Here is a 27302-nt window from a genome sequence, read left to right on the forward strand (position 1 = left end):
GGTGGTCTGGTTTAAATAAAATTTAATGATACAGCCAATATCAAAGTACGTATTATGTTCATGCATGTACATTGTACATGAATACCCACATGTATGTGCGCATGGTGTACAATCCTCATACTCACAATCATGCACGCATTCATGTGCAGTGGCAAGCAAAAGTATGTCAAGTATATGATATATACTTACTTTCCGGTATAAGGGAAGAATGTAGTAGTATTCAATATCATACTTTTCTGTGCACTTTGCTAGAGGGATGGTTGGTGAACGGAAAGATTTCAATGTAATATATTAACTAAACATCGGTGGGGTCTTGAGGGGTTTAGTAGGGAAATACGACATTAAACCGATAGTCTAATTTGTTAGTTATATATAGTGATGTTATTTTAATTTAGTTATATATGGTGATGTTATTTTAATTATTAATGTAGCTTTTAATTATATATGATAGTGAGATGTTGTGCTGGGTGTGCGACTTTTAGAACAGATTGGTCGTTTATGTAATAGATGTGATCTGTTTGTGAATATTTATTTGCTATGTTTAAAAACTGAAAATGAAGAAGAAATTGAACAATAGTAATTTGTTAAAACTTTTTCATATAAAAATATTAAAAATTGTCAAAAAATTTAGTCAAAATGTAAAATCATTCATAACTGACTCAGAGTTAAAGCTAGGTGTTAAGGCAATGTAGTAAGTAAATTAAACTTATTGTAATGTGAAGTTATAATTATCTATATTACAATGAAAAACTATGGAATATCACTATATCACTAAGAAGTTTAAAAAAGTTAAAGTGTAGAAAAAATTTTATAATGATAAATGAAAAATGAAAAAAGCTTTGTAAAAACTTTTTATTTCTATTGCATAGTAATATTTGTTGAGTTTAATAAATAGCTGTGTAGATCCAAGTTAACTTTAATTTAAAAATGTTGGTGAAACATTACCTGTATTGTTGCATTGATGGTTTGAAACCATCAATGTAACAATACAGATAATGTCTCACCAAAAAATTAAAAAAAAAATTTAAATTAAAGTTAACTTTGATCTACATAACTATTTATTAAACTCAACAAATATTACTACGCAATAGAAATAAAAAGTTTTTACAAAGCTTTTTTCATTTTTCATTTATCATTATAAAAATTTTTCTACACTTTAACTTTTTTAAACTTATTAGTGATATTCCATAGATTTTCATTTTAATATAGATAATTATAACTTCACATTACAATAAGTTTAATTTACTTACTACATTGCCACACTTAGCTTTAACTCTCTTCCCCTTTAAGAACATTCTTCCCTTATACCGAAAAGTAAGTATATATCATATACTTGACATACTTTTGCTTGCCACTGCACATGAATGCGTGCATGTTTGTGAGTATGAGGATTGTACACCATGCGCACATACATGTGGGTATTCATGTACATGCATGAACATTATATGTACTTTGATATTGGCTGTATCATTAAATTTTATTTAAACCAGACCACCTAACTAACTCTGCTTTTTGTTGTTTGTAGCATTTGATTTTACTTTAACCGGACCTGATGATGCTGTATAAATTGTAAACAGCGAAACCGGTCGTCAGTGGTAAAATAAATTGTTTGTGAGAACGTCTCTCTTTTCTTTACTACAATAGTATGGACTATTATTTAAAAAAATAAAAACTTGCATTGGGATTCGAACCCGCGTGCTTAGAGTTGAAATCCACTTACACACACCCGTCACCCGACTTGACCACTTACACGTACTTGTCATGTGGGAAGGTAGGCTAACTGAACGTTTTACTGTTTGACAGTTCTGGATTTAATCAAATTAGTTTGATTTTTGTGTGTGTGTGTGTGTGTGTGTGTGTTAACAAAAAGGGAATTAAAATATTAAAATACAACAAAACATAGAGTAAGAAAACAATAGGAATATTAGATGAAGAGTGGAAGAAATTTTGTTGGTAATCAAATTATGTAAATCAAAGCATTACCTACTAATAGATAGGTACATACATTTTCCAAATAGGTAAGTACCTACCTATGTAATTTTTTATTACAATACTGAAACATTTACAATTAAGTGCATACCTGTTGCTTTTAAGAAGTTACTACAATTATAAACTTGCTTTTGTCTGTGTCCTCACAACAATAAAAACTAATATACAATATTTGTTTATTCGTAAACTCCATATTGAACAATTATTGTCATGTCATTTGAACACCCAATCAGAGCAAAGGTATAATGAGTCTGCGCCGGGGAACAAGGTTTTTGATGAATTCGCGCATATTAAATTTCACTCCCATCGCGCCTAAAGAAGTATAACTTCAATAAACAAAAAATCCACGAATGTATGAAAAATATGAATCTTCTAGCCAAATACCAATTGATCACAACAAATAACCAGGAAGTAACAGCTTGCATGAACGGAAGCGGATATTCTCTCGTAAGATAAAGTGCAATGCAACAATTTTCTATCATTGTTAAGGCCCCGATGGCGAGAATATAGCCAACGCTCGTTCTCAACACTTCATTGAAGTTTTCAATTAATTCATTTAATTGGATGCAAGGAGGTTTTGTTAAGTCAGTGCAGGTAATTATGGGTTTTCTTGTTGATGGCGGGTTAGATGGATTGACCGATAGCCTTCAATATTAGAAATACTCTCAGTTGTTAGTGGAATTAGATGGAATACGAGTACAACAGCAGAGGCATATGTTGACCGTGGTGATTATCACGTACTTTACGCACAACGCACATGTTAAAAATATGGGTACACATCAGGTACGTAGATAATATATGCAATAATTAAACATTTTATTAAACCGCTATAGTACTAAATTATACTTTTTATATAGCACAGTAGCAATTTATTTTTTAAATGAGATTTATACATGCTATGTAGGTACAGTCGAAAAAATGAAAGAATACCCATGAACGAACATATAAAACACGCTGTATTTTCATGTCACCGTGTCACACAAAAAATTGGCCAGCGCAAGTATATGTAATAATTATCGTTACATGTACTTCCACTGGGCAATTTTCTTTGTGACACGGTGACAGGAAAATACAACGTGTTTTATATGTTCGTTCATGGGTATTCTTTCATTTTTCCGACTGTATGTACTGTTACATAGGTAAGAAAATAAATTTATATCAGAAACTACGAGATCATAGATTTTCATCGCCCTGTATATGACCAAAAATTGTAAATATTATAATTTAGTTAGTAGACAGTGTTCGCGGAAAGTGAAATCGTTAAGGTGGTTTGTTAATGGGTCTCGGAACGGACTCAAACAATGGTGCGGTAAAAATTAGAAAGTACATTTATTTCGCTGTGGAATAAACAATGACGTTTTATAAATGTTTCTTAGAAGGATAAACAGTAAGCAAATTTATTAAGTTTAGAATATAAGGCAAAATGGAAAAGTTGTTTACAAAATAAATTGGTTCTTAAGAAATGAAAATATGGATGTAGTGGGTAGAGAGAATGTTTGTGATTGGCAGAGAAAAAAAGACAGTGGGGATGAGAGTGTTGAGTCTGATTTTGAGGAGAGAAAAAATGGTCACTGTGTAATGAATCTCTGGAGAGAACAGTCCAGTTTTTAAAAAGTGAGAAGTCGGTGTAAAGTGGTGAAATTGGCCTTTGCGAGCAGATCGTGGTGAAACGAAATCGTTGACCGAGTTGAGAAGTTAATTTTCCATGTGTCCGAGGAGATTCCTGTTTTCTGTCTAGAACGAGTAGCCGGTGGATATCAATTTGCACAAGATATCGAGCAGAGAAAAACTGAATAGAGATTTCGAGCGAGTCCCGTTGTTTGTTTGTTGGTGAAGCAGTTTGGACGAGAAGGACCTTTCGCTACATCCTAGGAGTACGTGTGGGAGAATCGAGGACTGCGCAATCCAGGAAGAAGAAGTAAAGAAGAAACAAAAAGCTTAGTCAGAATTTTTGTCAAACGGAGAGAGTTGTTTTATATCCACACCATATTTGTTTATTTTTGTATGGAGCATTTCTATAGCATAATTTAGTCATTCCAAAATTTAAAGAAGAAATAAGTAATCAATTCAAAAGGAGAAAAGTAAATTTTAGTAATTTTTGTAAGAGTAGTCTAACGAAGTATTTAAATAAAATTTTTGTTAAAACAAAGGAGATGTCAGAATTTAAGCTTAGTTTATTAGATGAGAAAGAGTTGCAACAGAATTGAATTTTAGTATAATTTTTAAATCTTATTTTTATGGTATATTGGATAAATAAAAATATTTATAACATTACCAGAGAACGGCAGTTCTCGCCAGTGGCGCACACCAACACCTACACGCGACACTATATATACACGAAATTTTCGATTTTCTAAATCTGACTGATTTGAAAGATGGGCCAAGTCCCATCTTAAAGTTCAGGAAAAGACTCACCCGTTCATATGTCAACCATCCATTTTGGTCCAGGGATGTGGATTTTACGGCCCTTTCTATTTAGGGTCTGTTTTTCGTTCTCGTCCCCAAAACTCCCAAAAACTTCAAAAATTTAAGTCCGACCTTTACGGCTTCTAATAATACTGATCATTACCTTTCCAACGCATGTCTAATTTTGAAAATCGGTTATACCATTCAAAAGTTACGGAGCTCAGAAGTATGACTCAATTTTTATTTAAAAAAGGGAAACTGTTTGTGGATATGTATGTATGTGTGTTTAAAAGTTAAACCGATTTGAATTTTTTTTCTGTGTTTGAAGAGGGGGGTCAGGGCTGATTCAGAACCGGTGTAGTTGGTGACTTTTGACCACCCATAAGCCAGCTAGACGACTTGGTAGGTACAAAGCGGCATATTTTTTGGGGGTATATATCTTCGGATCAAGAAAGACAAGAGAACCGCAAATACACCATATCAATAGTGTTGAGTTAAGCTTTCAAATGGTGTTTAAGACGTCAGGATCAGACATACACACGGCTCAGTATAGCCGAAAAACTGAAAAACTATACTTTGAAAATTTTGGTTTTTCGACAATTACTCAAAATTTCAACCTACGAATTGCACCAATAACTGAGCGTTTGTAGAAGGACTCTAGACGAATCTAACGGTGTATACGTCATATCCGGAAAAATTCCGGGAAAAACGGTTTCTCAAGCTTAATAATTCCTGTAATAGCTTCAGTTATCATACTTGACCTGAGATCCATCAGATACTACTGGTAAATACGTTTCAAACTCATGTTTACTGATCAAAATCGCTTAAGCCTTTTAGAAGTTATTAAGCTACAAAAGTATAATCCAATTAACGATTATTCCCGAAATGGTTTATGTAGTTGTAGTGATTACGACGCTAAATTTGATCTGGCAACGGGCAATCCGATTTCATTTACCGGTCATCTCAATATTTTTTTTCAATCTACTTCGAATAGAAAAAAATCTAGTGTACATTCGATGGAAACTAGATCATTTGGGAGATAATGCAACAAAGGTGACCATTTACAAAGCTTAACGAGTAATAGAGGAACATTGCATTCAACTTCATACATTTAATTTATAAATAACTTTGAAAAACTCCTGATACAAGAATAAAAAAACCGCTAAACGCCTTAAAAATGAGTGGCGCATACAATATTCCAGCTACAAAAGATCTGATATGAATATTACGTGGCGCGAAAATGTATTTTTATTTTGATGTAAAACAAAATTCTAGTTTTATTTTAAAAGATTTTTCCATAATATTTGCTAAATTTGAAGTAAACGCGCCACAAAAGAGTTTCAAAATTCAAACTGTATCAAAGTTACTCTTTTGTGGCGCGTTTACTTCAAATTTAGCAAATATTATGGAAAAATCTTTTAAAATAAAACATAAAATTTTGTTTTACATCAAAATGAAAATACATTTTCGCGCCACGTAATATTCATATTAGATCTTTTGTAGCTGGAATATTGTATGCGCCACTCATTTTTAAGGCGTTTAGCGGTTTTTTATTCTTGTTTATATGACATTGAATGTGTTTAATTTCCCTGTTTTGTCCTTGGATGAAGTAAGCAACTAGAGATACTAGAAGCCACAAACCTATGGTAATGCATTAAAATTAAAATAGCCCTGAGAATAAAATTTGTTAGAAAATTTAATTTAATTTTGGTTTTGTTTTACATAAGTAATAATTAAAGTAATTAAGTAATTAATCAAAAGAGGAACTTGCTGATCAATCTTATCACAGAGAGAAATACAGAGCATAACAGTACTTGAAAATTTAATAAAAAATAAAAAAAATGCATAGGTACTCGGAGTGTGTTTTAATTGTCTTTTCCTTAAAGTGTCATCTCCGCAACGTCAATCATCCTAACTATTAGGGCTTTAGAGACGGTTGCTCTAAAAAGTTTATTTGATGTACATTCGTAACGTTTTCTTATGATACGCAGCCATGACATTCTACCTCTCTCTATGCTACTTTTTCCTTGAATCTTTTCCTGCATAAGCAGTTTGACCAAGCTGTCTCTCTCCATGTGTAAATATATCCGAGATATTCCCATTTTCTTGTTTGAATTGTATTTAAGATTTCTATTTCTTCATTCATCCTTCTCAGAACGTCTTTATTTGTGACGTATTCTGTCCTCGATATTTTCAAAATTCTTCTACACATCCACAACTCGAATGATTCCAGTTTTTCCTTTGATGTCTCTTTCAAAGTCCCAGCTTGTATTGCATGACGAGTCATCATCATCATCATCCAGCCTCAAAAGTCCACTGCTGAACATAGGCCTCCTCCCCTCGTTTCCAACCCCATCTATCCTGCGCCGCCCTCATCCAGTTTTTATTTACCTTTCTTAAGTCGTCAGTCCATCTTGTAGGTGGTCGACCGACGCTTCTCTTGTCTTCTCTTGGCCTCCATTCCAATAACCTCTTCGTCCATCGCCCATCTGTCATTCTGGATACGTGTCCTGCCCATCTCCACTTCAACCTGGCTATCCTCTCGATGACGTCAGTCACCTTTGTTCTTCTCCTGATTTCTTCGTTTCTGATTTTGTCTCGCAGAGTTATTCCTAACATTGACCGCTCCATTCTTCTCTGCGTGACTCTTAGTTTGGTAGCCGAGGCTTTAGTTAAGGTAAGTGTTTCTGATCCGTACGTCAAGACTGGGAGGACGCACTGATCGAATACCTTTCTCTTTAGACATGTGGGTAACTCACTTTTAAAAGTTTCTCTCAGTTTTCCAAATGCTGCCCACCCAAGACCGATTCTTCTCTTCAGCTCATGAGTCTGGTTATCCCTGCCAATCGTAATTTCATGTCCCAGGTATTTATATCTATCTACGAGTTCTATTTCCTTCCCACCAATACTGATGTTCTGGTTGGGTACCAAATTTGTCATTATTTTTGTTTTTGAGATGTTTATATTTAAACCTACATTTTCTGTAGCTACAACGAGTTCTTGTACCATCTCTCTTGCCATACCTAGATCCTCAGCTACTATGACTATATCATCGGCGAAACGTAAGTTGTTTAGGTATTCTCCATCTATTTTTATTCCCTTTGTCATCCAATCCAAACTCTTGAAAGCATGTTCTAAGACCGTATTAAAAAGTTTAGGTGACATTGGGTCTCCTTGTCTAACCCCCCGTTCTATTTTTATGCGATTACTGTTAGTATGTAATTTGACAGTGGTTGTTGCATGTAAGTATATTTTGTGTAATAATTTTGTATACCTATAATCTAGCCTGCATTTTTTAAGCGACTGTAATATTTTCCTAAGTTCAACTGTGTCAAAGGCTTTATGAAAATCGATAAAAACTAGAACTAGGGGTTTATTGTATTCCACTACTTTCTCTATCAGGGTTTTTATACTTTGTAGATGGTCATTTGTTCCGTAATTTTTTCGGAATCCTGCCTGTTCTCTTGGTTGATAAGTCTCTAACTTTCTTTCCATTCTCTTAACTATTATTCGCGTAAATAACTTATATAAATGGCTGAGGAGGCTAATCGGTCTGTAATTCTCTAAATTGGCTTTGTCTCCTGCTTTGTGTAATAGAATCATAGTAGCGTTGTTCCAGTCTGTTGGAATATTGGCGTTGTGAAGGCAGATATTGAAAAGTTGTTTAATTTTTTCAAGTAGTATATTTCCTCCAATTTTTAGTGCTTCTGATACTATTCCATCTTCACCTGGGGTTCGATTATTTTTCATTTTCTTCAGAGCCTCTTTGATTTCTGATTTTGTTATATCGGGCATTAAATCCGATCCTTGATTTAATACCCCAGTTTTTACTGTAATTGGAGGTTGCGCATTGTCATCTTTTTTTCTTGATTTGTATAACTCTGTGTAGAACTCTTCGACTATTGTTAATATTTCATCTCTGTTTGTAGTTTCTTTTCCAGTTCTGTTTCTTAGTTTGTTGGTTTCTATTTTTCCTTTTTGTACGCTTAAGTTCTTCAAAACTTTCATGTTCTTATTTTGCTCTATTGCTTGTTTTGTTTTTTCTACATTGTAGTTTCTTATGTCTTTTCTTATTGACTTTGTGATAGTTTTATTTATTTGATTTAGCGCTTCTTTGCTGGAACTTGTATCTCCTTTCATCTGTCGTCTTAGTTCTATAAGGGTTTTAGTAGGTTGACTTAGTTTTTCATCTTTTTGGTTTGTTGGACAGTATTTAGTTTGAGCCTGTTGTATTGTGGTGATTATTTGCTTGTTCAGTATATTAATGTCTGTTGTTGTTGTATCTTTCAATGTATCATTAATATATTTTTCGAACTCCTGAATATTAGTTGGTTTTACCCATTTCTTTGGGTGTTTCTTATTTATCATTTTGAGTCTTTCCTTTTTGATCGATATCGTTATTTTAGCTCTTACTAACCTGTGATCACTGCTTATGCTGAACTGGTTTAACACATTTACGTCTTTAAATAATTCTTTTTTATTTGTTAAGAAATAGTCGATTTCGTTCCTTGTTTTTCCATCTGGACTTTCCCAGGTCCATCTTCTGTGTTTTTTCTTTTTAAAGAAGCTGTTCATTTGATAGAGATTGTTTTCCAAAAGAAAAGTTAACAGTTGTTTGCCTCTATCATTTCTGCCTTCGCTTCCAAAATTTCCCAATATTATTTCAGAGGGGTCTTCCTTGGTACCTATTTTGGCGTTGAAATCACCGCCTATTATTAAGAAGTGGCCAGGATTTTCCTTGATTGCACAGGATATTTGGTCGTAGAATATTTGGACTTCTTCATCTGAATGGCCTGTAGTAGGTGCGTATACTTGAATGAACTTTAGGATATATCTGGTGCTCGTTTTGATGTTTAAGTAGACCACCCTTGTTGATATTTGGTTTATTGACACAATTCTGTTCGCAATTCTTTTGTGAACAAAGAAGCCGACTCCTCTGATTGTCGATTCCTCTTCTCCTTTGTAGTACCACAAATGGCCTGATGGGAGTGAGATAAGATTCTCTCCTTTTTTTCTAACTTCGCTGATACCCACAATATCCCAATTCACTTTTGAAAGTTCTTCCTCCATTTCTTCGAACCTTTCTTCGGTAGAGAGCGACCGAGCATTATATGTGGCGATGTTGAGGTTTATATTTTTGACGCACTTTGAATAGGGTTGGTTTACACTGGTCGGGTTTGTGGAATTTAAACACCGTGCTTGCCTTGCATGTTGGTGAGTATTCATATTTATTCCCACGAGTAGCTGGGGATCGTTGTCGATTCCTGTAGAGCCCCGCGTACAGGAACAAGGCTAATTTTCAATGGGATTTCGCCCGGTGTCCCAAGAGCATCGTTAGCGGCCGCGTGACGTGCGACCATTCAATTTTTAGCACGATAGCTTCCACCTTAACTTACGGATTTTTTGCATCTGGTTTTCTCCATATTTTGTTGGGTAAGATGGGGAGGGAAAAAGGTGTATATGGGAAGAATCTGTAGTAGAAAGAAATATAGTGACCCGTCTGCCTTCGGAAACCTAATCGCCATTCGGGGTCGGAAAAAAAACAAGAGTTAGCCAAGAGAGGCTGATAGAAAAGATTAAAGACATTTCACTCAAGACAAGTTGAAGGAGAGTAAAATGTGAAGGCCCTTATGATCCGCCAGGTGCGTTTCATAAGCGTATGAGTATTGGTACGCTTTGTGTTCCCGCTCATACTTCGGGGTGTTGACTACAGACTGTATGGCTCGTCCAGCATGCCATAGCATGGAGGATAAGGTTCACGTAATTTTTACAACGTAGACACCCTAAACTCCATGGTCTGACATGTCGCAGACAAGCAATAGAGGAAAGAAATGAAGCACACAAAATGTACATAACAAGAAGAACACGGGAAAGACGAACATTATTTGAAGTCGCAATACGGAAAGCAGACAAGATATGTAGAAAGAAAAAGAGAGCCTATGCAAATAGACAAATAGAAAAATGGAAGAAAATTTCAAAAACAACGAAATTAGAGGGACATACGAATATCTAAAAAAGACAAGAAGTGGGTATAAACCTCAAACAGGTCTATGTAAAGATAAAAGTGGGCAAATAATCAGTGACCAACAGAAAGTCACAGAAACCTGGAAGCATTATTTTCAGACCCTACTTGGAACACAAGTAGACACGGAAGATGAAATGGGTATGAACTACGTAGAAGAGAATGAAGTAGATAATGGAGTAGAAGCTCCAACTGTAGAGGAAGTTCTCGAAGCTATTAAGGCTCAGAAAAACAATAAAGCTCCGGGATTTGACGAAATACCAGCAGAACTGTATAAGGTAGGTGGCGACCACCTAGCAAGTGTCACATCCACGCGCTTCCAGTCGTCAAGAGAAAATACCCGACAACTGGAAGAAAAGTATAGTATACCCGATGTATAAAAAAGGAGACAAACTCCAGTGCAAAAACTACTGTGGAATCTCTCTATACTATGTACAGCATATAAAGTCCTCACGTATATTATAAACCAGCGGCTCTAACCACTAGCAGAAAATATTATTGGAGAGTATCAGACGGGCTTCCGACGGGGAAGATCGACACTGGATCAAATATTTACAGTCAAACAGATCTTAAGCAAATCATGGGAGCACGATATTGATGTTCACAATGTGTTTGTAGACTTCAAACAGGCATACGACTCAGTCAAAAGGAACAAACTATACTATATATTGGCTGAATTGGCAATACCACACAAGCTAATAAGACTCATTAAAGCCACAATGGATGAAACTCAGGCGTGTGTACGAATACAAAACCACCGGACAGACTTTTTCAAAATTTCGCAGGGACTAAAGCAGGGAGATGGGCTGGCCCCAACAATTTTCAACCTGGCACTGCAGTATGCGGTTAGGCAAATGCAAACTGGACGAGGAAACCTACTGACCAACCGAACGGTTCAACTGGCCGCTTATGCCAATGATATTAATATTATGAGTAGAACATCAACAGGAGCACAGGAAACATACGCAGGGTTAAAAACACAAACAAAATTGCTAGGTCTGGAAATTAACACAGAAAAAACGAAAATAATGACTCAGACGAGAAGAAATATAGTCCCACAAAACATTATACATGCAGATGACATTGAAACGGTTGGAAAGTTTACATACCTGGGAGTAGAAATATATGCCGACGGATCAGAAGATGGAGAAATACGGAAGAGAATAACGCAGGCCAACAGAGCTTATTTTGTCCTCTCCCATATATTTCGGTCTAACAGTGTCCACCGAAATACAAAGATGAGAATCTATAAAACTTTAATTCGACCAATAACATGCTATGGCAGTGAAGCCTGGGTCCTGAAAGAAACATCCAAGAACAAACTCGACACATTCAAAAGGAAAGTACTGAGGAGAATACTAGGACCTGTGAGGAAAAACGGAATCTTCAGAAGTCGATACAACAACGAACTTTATCAACTTTATAAGGAAGCACCCCTGTCAGACTTCATTAGAATACAATGATTGCAATGGGCCGGACATGTGATAAGAATGGGAGAGGATAGGCTACCAAAAAGAGCACTGAATGCTAGAATGCAGGGAAAGAAACCGGTTGGAAAGCCACGAAAGCGCTGGGAAGACACAGTAAACAGCGACGCACAAGCCCTTTTAGGAGTCCGTGTATGGAGAAGAGCAGCCACAGACAAGCAAGAGTGAAGGCAAAAAAAGGAGGCCAAGGCTCAATTTGGGCTGTAGTGTCGTAAAAGAAGAAGAAGAAGAAGCTTGCATTGCATAAATCAAAGTCGAGAAAACGTAACGCCTCGCCAACCCAACTCTTCAGCTTCTACTTTATGCTTCCCCTTTCTCTATAAACATCTAAAACGCGACGAATAGTTCCGCAAAAGAAGGCATAATGAACCGCAATATTGGGAAATTCTTCAACAAAATTTTCAAAAGCATCTCGGTGGGAGTAAGAGTACCCAAACCCATTCTCCGTTAATTATTTGGCCATTTTTTCTAAAATATATTTCGGGCTTAGATCGCTTTTGTTCATCCGTGAAAACCATTTTTTCTACGAGCGTGCAAAAATGTCTACTTTCGCGCACGCGTTTTAGTTTAGAAAGTTTTACTTTTCCGCACGAGTGTTACTATTCCGCACGCGTTTTACTTTTCCGCACGCGTTTTACTTTTCCGCAAGTGTGTTAATTTAGATATGTTAATATGGCCTTAAAGTAATTATAATACATGCAATAAAGTAATATTTATATATTATTTACTAATTTATTTCAAATATATCTTATTGTGTTAATGTTTTAATGAAATTAACGCGAGAATTCGATGAAATAAAATAATTTTGACATAATATTCGAAAGTCAAATGAGTAGACAATAACAGTGGTTTTGAATCGTCGTCATGGAAACCAAGATCGTCGTCATGCTAACCAATTATGCTGAAAGTTTGGTTTTGACAACTTTGTCAAAGAATTAATTTGTGTATGTATTTTCATATTAATTAAATTAATTGATTAAGATTTGGTCATTTTTTAAAGACTCGTAGAAAAAATATTGTTCCTAACGCTTGCAGAAAGTCTCTTCTCCGCACTCGACTGCTTGCCGAACTCCCGCTTCGCGTCGTTCGGCAAACTGCAGTCGCGTGCGGAAAAGTATGACTTTCTGCACTTGTTAGGAAAATAACTATTGAATAATAATTTTGTTTACTCAAACTTGAAAACTCAGTTGACGTAAACTGATAAGTAAACGGATTCTGAACCATTGACATATTAAGCCTAGACTCAACATACTCACCAAAAAAGCGTAACGCGGAAACAGCATGTAAACAGTCGGTCGGTGGTCTATCTATCTGTTTTAACTAAACGATCCCGCGCATGTGACTGACAAAGATGGCTAGACCACTCAATCCAATGTCGGCGTTACACCTCGATGCATTGAATGGCATATCCCTAGCCAAGTCTATTCTCTTTACATGCCTCTGTTCTGAACACAGTCAAAGTCAAAGTTGACGTAAACTGGCAAGCATATGTGAATTAATGATAGACATGCGCTGTATAGCTGCTCTGTCCTTCAAAGCACACTATGATGAGAATAATTTTGGATCAGTGGATATGTATCACGTATTATATACATATTTATTATGATATAACATCTTACATTACTAATTAATCTTTAGTAACTTCTTTAATATTTTTTAATAATAATATGTAGGTATCTATTTTTTTAACTCTCTCACCAAATTATAATAAATTCTGCAACTGCCGACTTGTATCACCTGTCAAGACACTCACAGCCATTCAATCTGCGAAAAAAGGTTCATCCCTAAACTCCTGCCCACCTAATGACGCAATTAACTTACATAATAAAGGGTTAACCGGTTCAGATGTATTTTTATTACATTCACCAGCCGGCCTTCACAAATGCTCTAAAAAGCTATAATGAGTTAAGTAAGGACCAGACCATTTGCACAAAGGGATCCCGTTATACCTCAAGAGTTCTTCCGCATACAAACCACCCTTATTTTTTTAGGGTGGTACCGTTAGTTCTGAGAAAGAACGGTCATCGCAGATTGGGCCTTGGTTTTTTTGAATATTGATTTTTTTGTCGGCATGTGGTGCGTCTTTTTTAGTTGGTTTTTTGCGGGGCATCAATTGCTGACCTTCTGAAGAAATTGCATTGGGATATACGTATTTCCGGTATAGATTATTAATTAAAATCGCATTGTGGTTGGTTTTGAATGTAATTTGTCACGGTCAAGGTGTGAAGTTTTTACGTTTAAAACAAATTTTTTGGATGTTCAAAATATAAACCACTGTTATTTATCAATGTATTTGTTGGAGGAAGTATGTTCCTTTCTTCTTATTTTACGTGTTGAAGTGACATTAAAGACAATAGGGAACTTGCATAAATTTTTAAATATTAAAATGATATTAAAAAACATAAGGTAACATGATCTTAAAACGCTTGCTTGCGAAAAAAACAAATATTTTTAACCCGTACGCTAATTACGACACTTTGAAAATGCTATAAAATTCAAATATCTTAGGAGGCTCTTGAACGTCCTTCTATTGGTTCGACGTCACGGGCCACGGGCCTAGCAGTCGGAAACAACGCGATTAGGGTAGGTATCACGGGTATATTACATTTTAATCGTCTTTAATGGAAAATTCCTAGGTATTATTTATGTTCATCTTATATATTGTAATAAGTAGTTCCCCAATCAGCTTAGTTTTAAACTGAAATTGATAAAGTTGAGTGCTACTTTGTAAAGAGTTTAAAACGCATAATATGGCGGACGAGGGTTTTTCAAAAGGTCAATCTGACTAACTTACCTACCGTTGATGTCTTCATGGTGGCAACTTTTATAAAAAGTAGTGAAAGCTATTCTATTGGAGAAATGCAAGGTGTCAAGGCAAATAAGTAAGAGTTATTAATAAGCATGTTTAAACCGTTTATAACAATAGTTTGGTAATAATATTATAGTATACGGTTTGCCCCGTGGGTTTGATCTACCTACCTCTAATCGAAGGATTTCGTATATCCTGGAAAATATTACGGTGTAATTTGCATTATAATAAAGATTATGTTTTATTGTAATGTTTATTAGTACCTACTGGAGCCTTTCATTATTGTGTTCAAAGCCTTCTGAGAAAAGATTATGGTGATTAGCAGACGTACCGATAGAACGTGTACATAGGCAACAAAATCCTTCTTTACAAAGTTAATAATCCGCATAAATAAGAAGAATCATTATTGTAATTTTACAAGTTAATATCTTTATCATCTCAGCTTATACTTACACCGCATCCCTCGGTAGACCGCAAGCTATAGTAGAAACCCGACTGTAGATCGCATACTATAGTAGCACCAATACTTTTTAGTTACTCTTACTTTTATTACTAAAAGTTTTGTTTATTTTTAAGTTACTTGTTTCTTCTTTGTTTTTCAACACAAGAAACGACAAAAGTAATTTCATAAAAAAGAACTTTTTGATACATGTCCAACAGAGATAAAATGTTAATATTTTGCCTGTCACAGAAAAAATCATTTTTTCCACAGAGTAAAACAAGATATTTCAACTATATTATTATTTATCTATGTGCAAACTGCATCAAATTGCATTAAATGCAATATCCCACCGAACGGGCAAACGATACGAGTGGCCTGTGACGTCAGAGCCCAGCTCTCGCTTTTGAAGTTGTTTGAAACGGAAATTTTAGGCGCAGAACTTTGACCAATATGTTGTACGTACACTATTCATTGTTAAGACGTAATATTTTGAATATAACATTTTAAAACATAAATTAACAATTTTATGCAAAAAAATTTTTTAGTGCAAGTTCCCTATTAATATTTTACAACTTGTCAAAAGAGATCACCATGAACAGGTTTGGCAAATATCCAGGTGCAGATATCAATAAAATATTAATTAGAATGATTTAAAAGAAAGTTTTATTTATGACATAATCTTATCAAATAATATTCGAGCATCTAAAAATTATCGATTTTTTTTTGCCCTCATGACATTTTGACATAATTTCACTCCCCTTCGCGTTGTGAAATTAAAACTGTCAAAGTGTCACTAAAATCGATGATTTTAGAGCTCTCGTGTAATTACCAGTGGCGACGCGTGACTTTTTCTAAAGTGTTACCAAACCCAGATGTAAAAAAATTGTTTAAAAGAACCTCGCAAATATAAGTTTTTGTTTATTTTATCTGGAAAAATGTTAATAACAGAATCGTAGAAAGAGGGCTGTGTCAGTAATCAATTTAAAAAGGGTTACTAAATAAAAATTAAAGAAAATGACGACATTCGATCTTGCAACTGCGTATTTCTTTGGCATGTTTTAATCCGTTTCATTGCTGAAAAACTTCTTTCAACGGATGCTTTTGTAGCCGGAAAGTTCTGAAGACGTTTAAATATTGATACAATTTTTGTACATTTTTTTTTAATATAATCTGGATCATTATAAAGAACTGGCAATTATGTTTTTTAACTTTATTGTGAATTGATGAAAGGCACTATCTGAAAATTTTTTGCTTTAAATTAGAAAACCTATTTTTAAGTTGAATAATCATAGTGTCAAAAATTAAAAAAAATCGTCAACGACACTCATCCATATTTAATTGTACGTGCACTGTAATAGGTAAGTAACCATTGCATTGTAACCATTCCTAAATGTGCCAACAAGAGTACTAATACTAATATCCACAGCGCGCTTACGCCTTCGCCTTTTATAAAATTTTTAGACACGAGCCGTTTCCGACCGTTCGACCGATAGCCGATGGACCTTCATTTGTATCCACATTTAAATGTGGTAACATTAACCTGCAACCGAGTCGCATAAAGTCGCCAATATTTTCGTGGTCTAGTTGGCTTTTTACTGAATTACATACTATTAACACTCATATTTCTATTGAAAAAAAAATAAAATTATTTATCCTTCATTATTTCACCGAATTATTTCGCAGTGGTCATAAAATATTTATTTGCAAGATTTTTAATTATTACCAATGGTAACAGACGCTTCGCCAATGGTAATTGCTACTGATTATTTTTTAATATTTACATATAAAATTCAAGTCTTTGTATAAAATCATTCAGTGACATTGATCCCAATTATTGTGACAAACATTATGCAACTTGTCAAAGTGAACAGCACAGTTTAGCAAATATTTAGACAAAGATATGAATAAACTATTAGTTAAAATTATTTATAGATAAAGTTTTTTCATGAAATAATCTTACCGAAGTAAACTCGAGCGCTTAAAATTGCCGATTTGTGTTCTCCTCGTGACAATTTGACATTAGGTCCAGAACTAAAAGTTTATTATGAATATTTTCTTAAATTTGACAGTTGTCAAAACAAGAACACTGGTTGCAGTTAAACAGAAACCATCTATTTAAAATTATTCCCACTGTAATAATGTACAGTAGATTATTCCCGCTGTAATAATAATCTGATTGGAGAGAATTAGGCACGTGATGGAAAATCTTACTACACGCATGATTGGAGGTTGAAATCGTTAAAAAATAATCGCCGTAATTTTTCTTTCTGTAGCTTTCTAGTGGTCAGAATATCTATGAGTGAAATAATCTATGATATCGTCGGCCTCATATGAAAAGTGCTTAAGTCCCAAAATAAGCAAAAATGAGATTTTTGCGCCATCTGATTAATATTTATGGTAAATACGCATGCATAGCAAGACAAAAAAGTTCAAAAAAGTCAATATATCTCGCTAGAACCACAAAAAAGAATTCTACCCAACTTCACGGCGTTGGGTGAAACTGGCCAAAGTCCATCATTGTCATTGAGGTTAGATGTACTTTTGCTGCGCTGCTGTGTTATATCTTCAAGAAAAGTATTATAAGCTATATCTTGATATTTTCATGGAAATAGTGTAAACTTACTGAAGGTAAATTCAATTTCATCATATTATTGTAGTGTTTGTGTTAACTACATTTACGTAGCATTATTATCCTTAAAACCCCACATTTGTTTTTCTTGTGGAACTTAAGCATTTTTCACAGTTTATTTTTGGCGACCTTTTTATGGAGTTACGCATATTTCTTCATGATTTTCGTTATTAAATGTGCCTAACTCCAAAATTTTTCCTTATTTCAAAAATGAAAGTTGCTTAACTCGATAATATTTTAAAAATAGATCGATCTTTATGGGAAGGCTGACGGACACTATTCTAAGTAACTGTGTCAAATAAGATAAAGTTTTAAGTCAAAATCATTCTTTAAATCAGTTTTTTTCGTCTTCTGTAAAATTTGTTAATTTGGACTTAAGCACTTTTCATATGAGGCCGACGAATATACGAAATGCCTTAATTCAATAGAGTAGAAACACCTTTAGAAAATATGTCCATTCCCGATTCTTTCATGATCTCTCATGATAATACCACTTACAGACTATACCTTTCAATAGAAGGCTTCAACTGTTCAAAATGCAAGACTATTGGTCAACAGGAAACAGAATGTCCTGACAACGCCAATACAATCACTTCTAATGCTACCATTTCTAATGCAACCAATCTTGACTCAACCAATTCTAATCCACCCACTTCTAATACACTAAATCCTGACCCAACCAATTCTAATCCAACCTCTTCTAAAGCTCTTCCAGAAACCTCCCAAAACACACAATATATAACAAATCTACCTTATAACCAAACAGAACAAAAACTTTCTGACAAAGCCTTAATATCCACCTCTAACGATCACCCAGCATGTTCCCAAAACATATTAGATCAGATCTCAGACATACAGGTCTCTAATAACCAATTAGAATCTACCATAGAAACTGACGACATGTCAAGACCTACAAATAATGCAAATGAAACAAACACTTTAAAAATCCCAACATCATCAACTTCCAACAAGATCAGCAATCTTACTCCATTAGAAATAACACAACCTAAAATTATTCCAAACGTCACAAAACATCTAAAAAGGCTCATCTCATCGTCTTCAGAAATCAACGAAAATACCACACAGTCCGATTCTCATATCTTCACTTCTCCAGTAACAAGGAAATCAAAGAAAAAAACAAAAACGTCTAAAAGAAATTCTCGAGATGAACTTTTACTTTCCCTAGAGACAATTAAAGACAAAATCGCAAACAGATCACCACCATTTATCCTTAACTTCGACGAAATATGTGACTTTCTCGAAAACACATTAAACGCAAAACATCCCGAAATAACCTCAAAAAACTATTCGAACGAAACAGCCGAATTAATTCAGATCCTTAATTTTGTTCACGCCTATACCCACAATTTAAAATTAAAAAATGATATAACTCGATTAAGAAAGAAACTAAGCCCCAATAATTTCTCTTCCACAGAAGAGACCGATGAAACACATTCTCAGTCAGAACTCGAAAATGTCTAACCCCTATATATTACAGTGGAATATCAATGGGTTCTATACCCATTTAGAACAATTAAAACTTGTAATAAATGAAACATGCCCTAAGATCTTATGTCTTCAAGAAACTCATTTTAAGCAATCCAATATTAATCTTCAAAACTACCAATGTTTTCCAAAAAACAGAATAGCACAACAGGCAAGTGGCGGAGTAGCCATCTTTGTAAGAACAGATCTAGAAGCTAAGCCAAACAAGATCCCATAGAATCACAGACGATGACTTCAAGACAATCCTCACCAAAAAAGTTTCATCAGTGTTAACATATTTAAAAGTCATCAAATTGTATAACTCTATTTAATGTAATACTTTGTATTGTTATATCCACTAATAACCCTGCGCGGTTGATGTGGTTTTGTGTTTAAATAAAAAAAAATAGAGTAGAAATTTTTTAATTTAAATTACAGAAATTTCTTAATAATTAATGATGAAATATTTTTTTACCTTTATGATTGCAAACTTTTACCACATGTGCACAATGTCAGCTAGTTATCAGGAAATATCAGATTTTAATACAAAACTATCATCTATTCACTTCCGCCTCTGCAAGCTGTTGCTTTTAGATCCGTTCGGTTTGATTGGTGGTTTTTATGTTTTTTATATCTATTTATAATGAACTTTGAGGGGCAAGGTGCTCGTAATATTTGGCACGTGCCATATGGCGGGCACCCTCCACCCTCCGCCCAACAATTTATTTACTTTCTACCTAGGAGCCGTCGTCTTCCGCTTTTTATTTTCATCCTTTATCTTTTTTACATCGTAAAAAATCTTCCTGAATCTCGTGTATGTGTGTTTAGGTGCATTACAAAAGAAGGTTGCAATCAGCACGTGCGGATTTTTTTTCTTCGATTTTTTAATGCCACTAGGAACACATCTGAACTACCTTTAGTGTTTTTTTTGTAAGGGGTTTCCTATCGCGTAATTTGATATTTTCGCATCTGGTCTTTGTAAATTGTTCTAGGTAAAAAATTCATTTAAAGAATTTACAGATATTTGCACTGAATAGACGTATTGTCTTTTTCGTATTTGAAAACGATCTTTGGAAAATAATGTTATTTACAAATTTTTCTATATATCTTCAAAAATTAGCAAAATTTTATATTTGTATTTATCTATTTAGCTTTTTCGTCCCAAGATATACAAAATTTAGTTTCTACATTCTTAAGGGGGTAGGCGGAAAATTTTGGCTCCAATGCTTTTTAAATGCATTAATTTTTTTTCTAATCCTGATAGAACTAATAAATATTTTAAAAAAATTTAAACGCTGAATGAAAAATTTTATTACCGAGGGCAGAATATTGTTTAGTCCAAGAAGGGGCTTTAGTTTTCTATTAGTTTTCTCTGGATTAGAAGAAAGTGAATTCATTTAAAGATCACTGGAGCCGAAATTTTGCGTCTATGCCCTTAAATCTTCTTCGTCTTCTTCTTTTTGTGTAGATGTTTGTGTAGATGTTTGTGTCTGTTTTTCAAGGTTCCACCAGTAGGTTGTCATTCCATCTCTTTCGTGGTCTTCCCACTGAATGTCTTCCTATTGGGGAACCGTCTCTCACCGTCCTTACTACTCTATTTGTTGTCATTCGGCTTATGTGGTCATTCCATTCAACTCTTCTGTTTTTCACCCAGTTATTAATGTTGTCCACCTTGCATCTCCGTTGTATATCTGCACTTCTAGCTCTATCTCATAGTGATAGTGTCTTACCATCGATTTTTCGAAGTGTTTTTATCTCTGCTGTTTCTTGCATTCTTTTTGACCTCACTGTATCAGGTCGTGTTTCTGCGGCGTACGTCATTATTGGTCTGATGACTGTTTTGTAAATTCTGCCTTTCACTTCTTTTCCGATGTTTTTATTTATCCATATCGTTTTATTCAGGCAACCTGCGGCTCTGTTTGCTTTATTCACCTGATCTTTCACTTCTGTTTCGAGCTTTCTGTAGCTAGATAGTGTGATGCCTAGATATTTAAACTCCATGACTTGTTCTATTATTTGACCCTCCAGCTCTAATTTACACTTTATTAGATTTGCTGTTATAACCATGCATTTAGTCTTTTTTGGGGAAATTAACATGTTAAATTTTCTAGCGGTTATGTTACATTGGTGCAGCATATGTTGTAAATCGTCTTCACTTTGAGATATTAGTATTGCGTCGTCCGCATAGCAGATTATTTTAAGTTGTTTTTCTCCCATTTGGTATCCTCCCAATCTTACTTTTTTTTCTTATTTCATCAATAGAGGACTCAGGGAATCTCCCTGTCTTATCCCACTGCCAGCTTCAATTGTGTCAGTTAGTTCTTCATCTACTTTAGTTTTATTGTGTTGGTCTGGTAGATATTTTCGATCGTTTTAATTATTCCTAAAGCTACATCTCTTGCGTACAATAAATGGATAACGTCTTTTCATTTTACCCTGTCGAATGCCTTCTTAAGGTCCACGACACAAAAATAAACCGGTTATAAATATAGCGTCGGTGCATGATCTTCCCGACCTAAAACCTTGTTGTTGTTCCGCTAATGTTATAATTTTATTCAGTTTGTTTGTTATTACTTTGGTCGTTAATTTTAGTGTTGTGTTTAATAAATTAATTCCTCTGTAATTCTCCGGGTCCGACTTTTCTCCCTTTTTGAAGAGAGGTATTAGGATGCTTGATCTCCATTCCTGTGGTATTCCGTTTTATTCTTTATTTTTTTGATTAGTTTTAATAGTTGTTTGGTCAGATATTGTACTCCATACTTTAGACGTTTATTCGATATTCCATATTCCATATGCCCTTAAGTATCCTTCTCAAATTTATCCCAAGTGAATATTATCTTACCGTTTAGTAGCTAGTTCTTCAGTTGTATCCATAGAAGGATCTTCATAATTTAGATATCTCGTATTTTTTCCACAGTAAAAATACAACGAATTTTGACAACGACACCCGATTTGGGCGTCGAAACGTTAATAAAATCATTTTTCTTTTTCGTAAAATTGTGGCTTATTTCCCATCAAAACTAGTTAAGTGTACTCATAGTCTAAAAAAATTATATTTTCTTATAAGCAACGGAAAAGCCACTGTTTACACCAAAATACAAAGCACGCGGCTCGTGTGGGCAAAATTTAAACATTCTTGTGGGTAGAACTGGTAGAAGATTGATACGGGTAATTTTTCGGTAACGAATAATCAAAATTTGACGTATGTATATACGTCGGTGATTACCTCAAAAGAGTAATTCGCAATAAGTTTGAGGCTTTTAGCAAGAACTGTTAGAAACGAACCGAAAATTTCCTAAAGGATTGATGATTTTGGGTTATATGTCAGATTCATAACTAAAATGATTTGAATTTGGTGAGAATACTGTATGCTGCGATATATTAGCAAATGCTTCAAAACAGCCTACTACCAAGCATTGTGAAATTAAATGTTGTCGAGGATTATATTTATTTTTCAGCATAACCGATAGCCCTGACGTACGGTCAGAACCACGAAACTATGCCAGCGCCCGTAGCGGCGAAATATGAGAACTTTGGCGAATAATTATTGAATAATAATATTTCATATTTCGCTTACCAGTGGCGGCCGGTCATTTATAGATATAATTTTTTTGAATATTTGTATCTGTGAAGTAAAAAAAAATCTGTCAGATAATACAAAATACAGACTAAATTTTATTCATGGTTTTTAAAAGGATTTGATCAATCCGAGCGTTAAGTGATCCCTGCGCATAAAAGACTTCTCAAAAATGAATGATGCGAATCATTCATCTGACTTTTCGGCTAGCCGTACCCAACTCTCCGTAGCTTGACGATTTACACGTAAAACTCAACGAAATAACAAGTCGATGAGCAAGCGAAAGCGAACATACATACATTCTCTCCGTGGGTTAAGCGGCCAGGTACGGCACTTTAAAATCTGCCGGTCGGTGTTTCATTTGGAGCATCGCATCGGTAGAAATTGTCAAAAATAATCACGCCGTTTTACGTCGTTTGATATTGTAATTTTTTTAAGTTGTCAGGAATTATCATTTAGTGGACATGATGAATCGAAGCATTTGTTAAAAATCAAAGTAATTATAGAGAATTAATAAAATTGTTTTAGAAATATTTACTTTCTGATTCGAAGTGGTCGTAATACAGAATGAACTAATACATATAATCAAATAGTTACATTTTGAATAACGTAATTGAATCTGAGATTTAGAAAACCATTTGCTTTTCGCTGGAAGTAGATGAAACTTCTGATTATCATGTCATTCACAATTATCAATTATTGTTGTTCGATACGCGTTACGTGGTAATATTTATGAGGTTTTTAGGTTTTAGAGACGTGAGTAAAAGCAATAAGGCAGAATATATTTTTGGTGTTTTAAAGAACAGATTAATAGTTATTTATGATATAAGTGTTAAAAGTACACATTTAAGGCACGCATGTGAAAGTTTGCAGAATGAGCGATAGCGAGTTCTGCAATTCACATGAGTGTCTTAAAAATGTACTTTTAAACACGCATATCATACAATATTTTTTCTACAAACATAATTACAGGACAATATCTACAAAAACTTTTACTTGAACGTGACTGACATTCCATTTTTATATTTTTTTGACATTACATCAAAATTGTCTATACGGTCAATACGAACTGCAGTGCCATAAAAATTTTAAAGCACTAGTGCCTTAAAGTAGCATTTTTAACGCTCGTATGGAGTATTAAAAAATTGTAAAAAAGTGTAAAAAATTGCATTTTTAACACGGTTGTAGAAAAAAAATTTTGATATCAAAAATAAATTGGTAGGGCAAACTGGGGCCCTGGTATAAGGAAACGCCCCTGTCAGACTTCATTAGATTACAAAGATTGCAATGGGCCGGACATGTGATAAGAATGGGAGAGGATAGGCTACCAAAACGAGCACTGAATGCTAAAATGCAAGGAAAGAGACCGGTTGGGAAGCCACGAAAGCGCTGGGAAGACACAGTAAACAGCGACGCACAAGCCCTTTTAGGAGTCCGTGTATGGAGAAGAGCAGCCACAGACAGGCAAGGGTGGAGGCAAAAAATAAAGGAGACCAAGGCTCAATTTGGGCTGTAGTGCCGTAGAAGAAGAAGAAGAAGAAACTGGGGCAATCTTATGACGGCGTTGCTGTGATGTGTGGTGAATTGAATGGTCTCCAGGCAAAAGTTAAAACTATTGCATCACAAGCTTTATTTACTCACTATACTATGATTCGCATATAGTGAATTTAGTTTTGCATGTTACGTGTAAAAAAATAAAGAATATCGTCTTTTCTTGCCAGTTTAGCTCACGGATTACTGCTTTAGAACAAATCTGTTTCGAAAAAACAGCGAACAGTTTATCAGACGCGATGAAATTTTAAATCTCGGTTAGTTTTATCTAAGCAGATTATCTCTAGTAGTTTTAGTATCTGTAGCAGATTTTCGTGAACAGATTTTGAAAGTTTTTGATTTTATTATCGAAGGCGACGATTTTGAAAGCGGCGATACCTCGATCCGTGAAGCAATCGGTTTGAGAACTTTATTAAATGATTACTCTTTTAATATGCTTTTAAATATTTTTAAGACAGAGGTGGCCCAAGATATTTATTGTTGTTCAAAATTAATCAACTGACATTATTAATTCCAAAAATAGAATACGAAAGCTGGTGCAAAATCTCAGAGATTTCCGTAATGATAGTAGTTTCCAATATATACGCAGTGACGTTTTGGATTCGCTTGATATTTCCGAACCATCCCAAAAAAAACACCGATATGATACGTATCTCGAAAAACGAGTAGGTATATCTTGAAATTTTGGATACCTACTATTATATGCAAATAGATACTCGTTTTTCGAATTTTGAAGATTTGCAAATTTTTGACCTCTTTTACGATTCAAAATTTAAAAGTTCCCTTTGTCAAAGAATTTCCAAGATATTTATTATTACAAGTTCAAGTTAGGTACTTAAAAATTATGCCGATTCAAATATTTTCAGAAAGTGGGATAAGTTACAAAATATGTATGTATAATTCTATGTAGTAAGTACTGCAATTCATTACAACAAACTGTTCATCAATTTTTTTATTACTACTAATTTCTGCCTCAAGTAAACGGGATTTATCTTGTTTCAAAATAATCAATACGTATTGTCGAAACACCATGAAACAAGAGAGAATGTCAAGTACATCAAATAAAAAAAAAACAAAAAACAACAAAATCTCCTATGATGATTTTTTAGACTTTTAGTTTGATGGTATACCTATATGAGGAGACAAAAAAAACCTTGCCGACCCTGTCTTCAAGGCCACGAGCCGCCACTGTCGCTTACTATATTATTGCCGTTTTGATATTTATTATTTATTTTTATATTTTCATACTGACTTTCTTTCCTTCCCCGATCTGGTGGTATATTCCTATTTCCTATCGGCATCTATTTCCATTTTGTGTTCACAAAAGTAATAGTTTAATAGACCCAGCTAATGTTAAAATGTGGTAATACTAATTCACACTGCCTAATTGCTTTCGATGCACACTTAATTAATATTAACACCGACAACTAAACTATAACGAAAAAGTGAAGAAAAACCCTTAAAACTGATATTTTCTTCAGAGAATTTTCAAATATCTGTTTTTTAATTTGACGTTTATTTGACACTCGAACTACTGTCGTTTAATACAAACGACAAAATATATCAAAAATGGTAAATAAAAATATTACATTAACGTCAAATATGTCATATGTGTATCATATCTTTAACGTCAAATTGTGTTCGCCAAAAATTTCAGGCGACTACGCTAGGTGTCGCGTCAGTCATGCACGGAGCGAATATGATATAGTTCGTTGTGATCAGGTTGTTAAGCAGCTTCTAAAAACATAAAATATACAGAGCGCTTCATTAAAAATAAAGATAATGGACTATGCCAGAGTTGGGTGAATCACCATGTACATTTATATTTGTTTGAATTTAAAGATGACGGGTCCCAAGCGTTTTTATAATTTTCCTTTAAAAAACGACCCAAATAATTTTCATTCCATAAGTGGTTTCCACACTTCAAAACTTCAAAATTTCATCCCATATTATTCACAATAGACTCTAAATGATATACATATAGTTCATTGATATCAGGTTGTTAAGCAACTTTTAAAAATATAAAAATATACAGGGTGTTCCATCAAAAATAAAGCCTATGAACTTGCGTGAATCACCCTGTACATTTAAATGTATGTTTAACAGGCGCACATTTATATGTAAGCCCCGGCGCAAATTGATCCTAAGCCAGACACAACCTGCGTCGGCGGACTGCGTAGACCGTTCTGCGCATCCTACTATCAGTGCATGCGTTCGCAGGTCCAGCTTGGGAAGGCCTGTCGTCAACGTACAGTTTTCTGGGCCTTGGGACGAGTGACTCACCGCCAGATGTATATTTTTACGTGTTTTTGTTTGCGAGATGGAAATATCTGAAACGAATAAGTGGCGGTATATTTTACACTATCTTGAATGAATAACATTTTATTGCTCTGTAGTATCAATCAGCACTACTCTACAAGTTTTCGTTTATTCGTTTTAATATTATATTGCAATAGTAGGGAATATGTATAATATATCTTATTAAAACAGTGAATTGTCCTTCACATTACATTTCGAACATTTGTATTAATAATAGTGGCATTTTCTGGCCGCTGATCACAGTTTAAAGAAGAAGAATAAGAAAAAAGAAGATATTAGGGTTCTTGACACGTGACGTGCGCACGTCACTGTTTTTTTTTCTGTGCGCGGCTGATCACACGCGTGTTCAAAATAATTTTATGAAAATTGTTAAAAAGCGTTTAAAATGCCAAAAAGGTCATCAAAGAGTGATTGTTTATCCCGAAAGCGGCGGAAATATGAAGAGTTGCAACAGAAATTGGTAAAGTTGAGAGAGGAAATGGATGAAAAGGGCTCAGGTATTTATATGATTTTTTTTTTATTTTCTTATGGTAGTTAAAATAAATTTAGCGTGAATAAATAGAGCTATATTTATTAATTATTTACA

Source organism: Diabrotica virgifera, chromosome 6, assembly GCF_917563875.1.
Source record: "Diabrotica virgifera virgifera chromosome 6, PGI_DIABVI_V3a".
NCBI lineage: Eukaryota > Metazoa > Arthropoda > Insecta > Coleoptera > Chrysomelidae > Diabrotica > Diabrotica virgifera.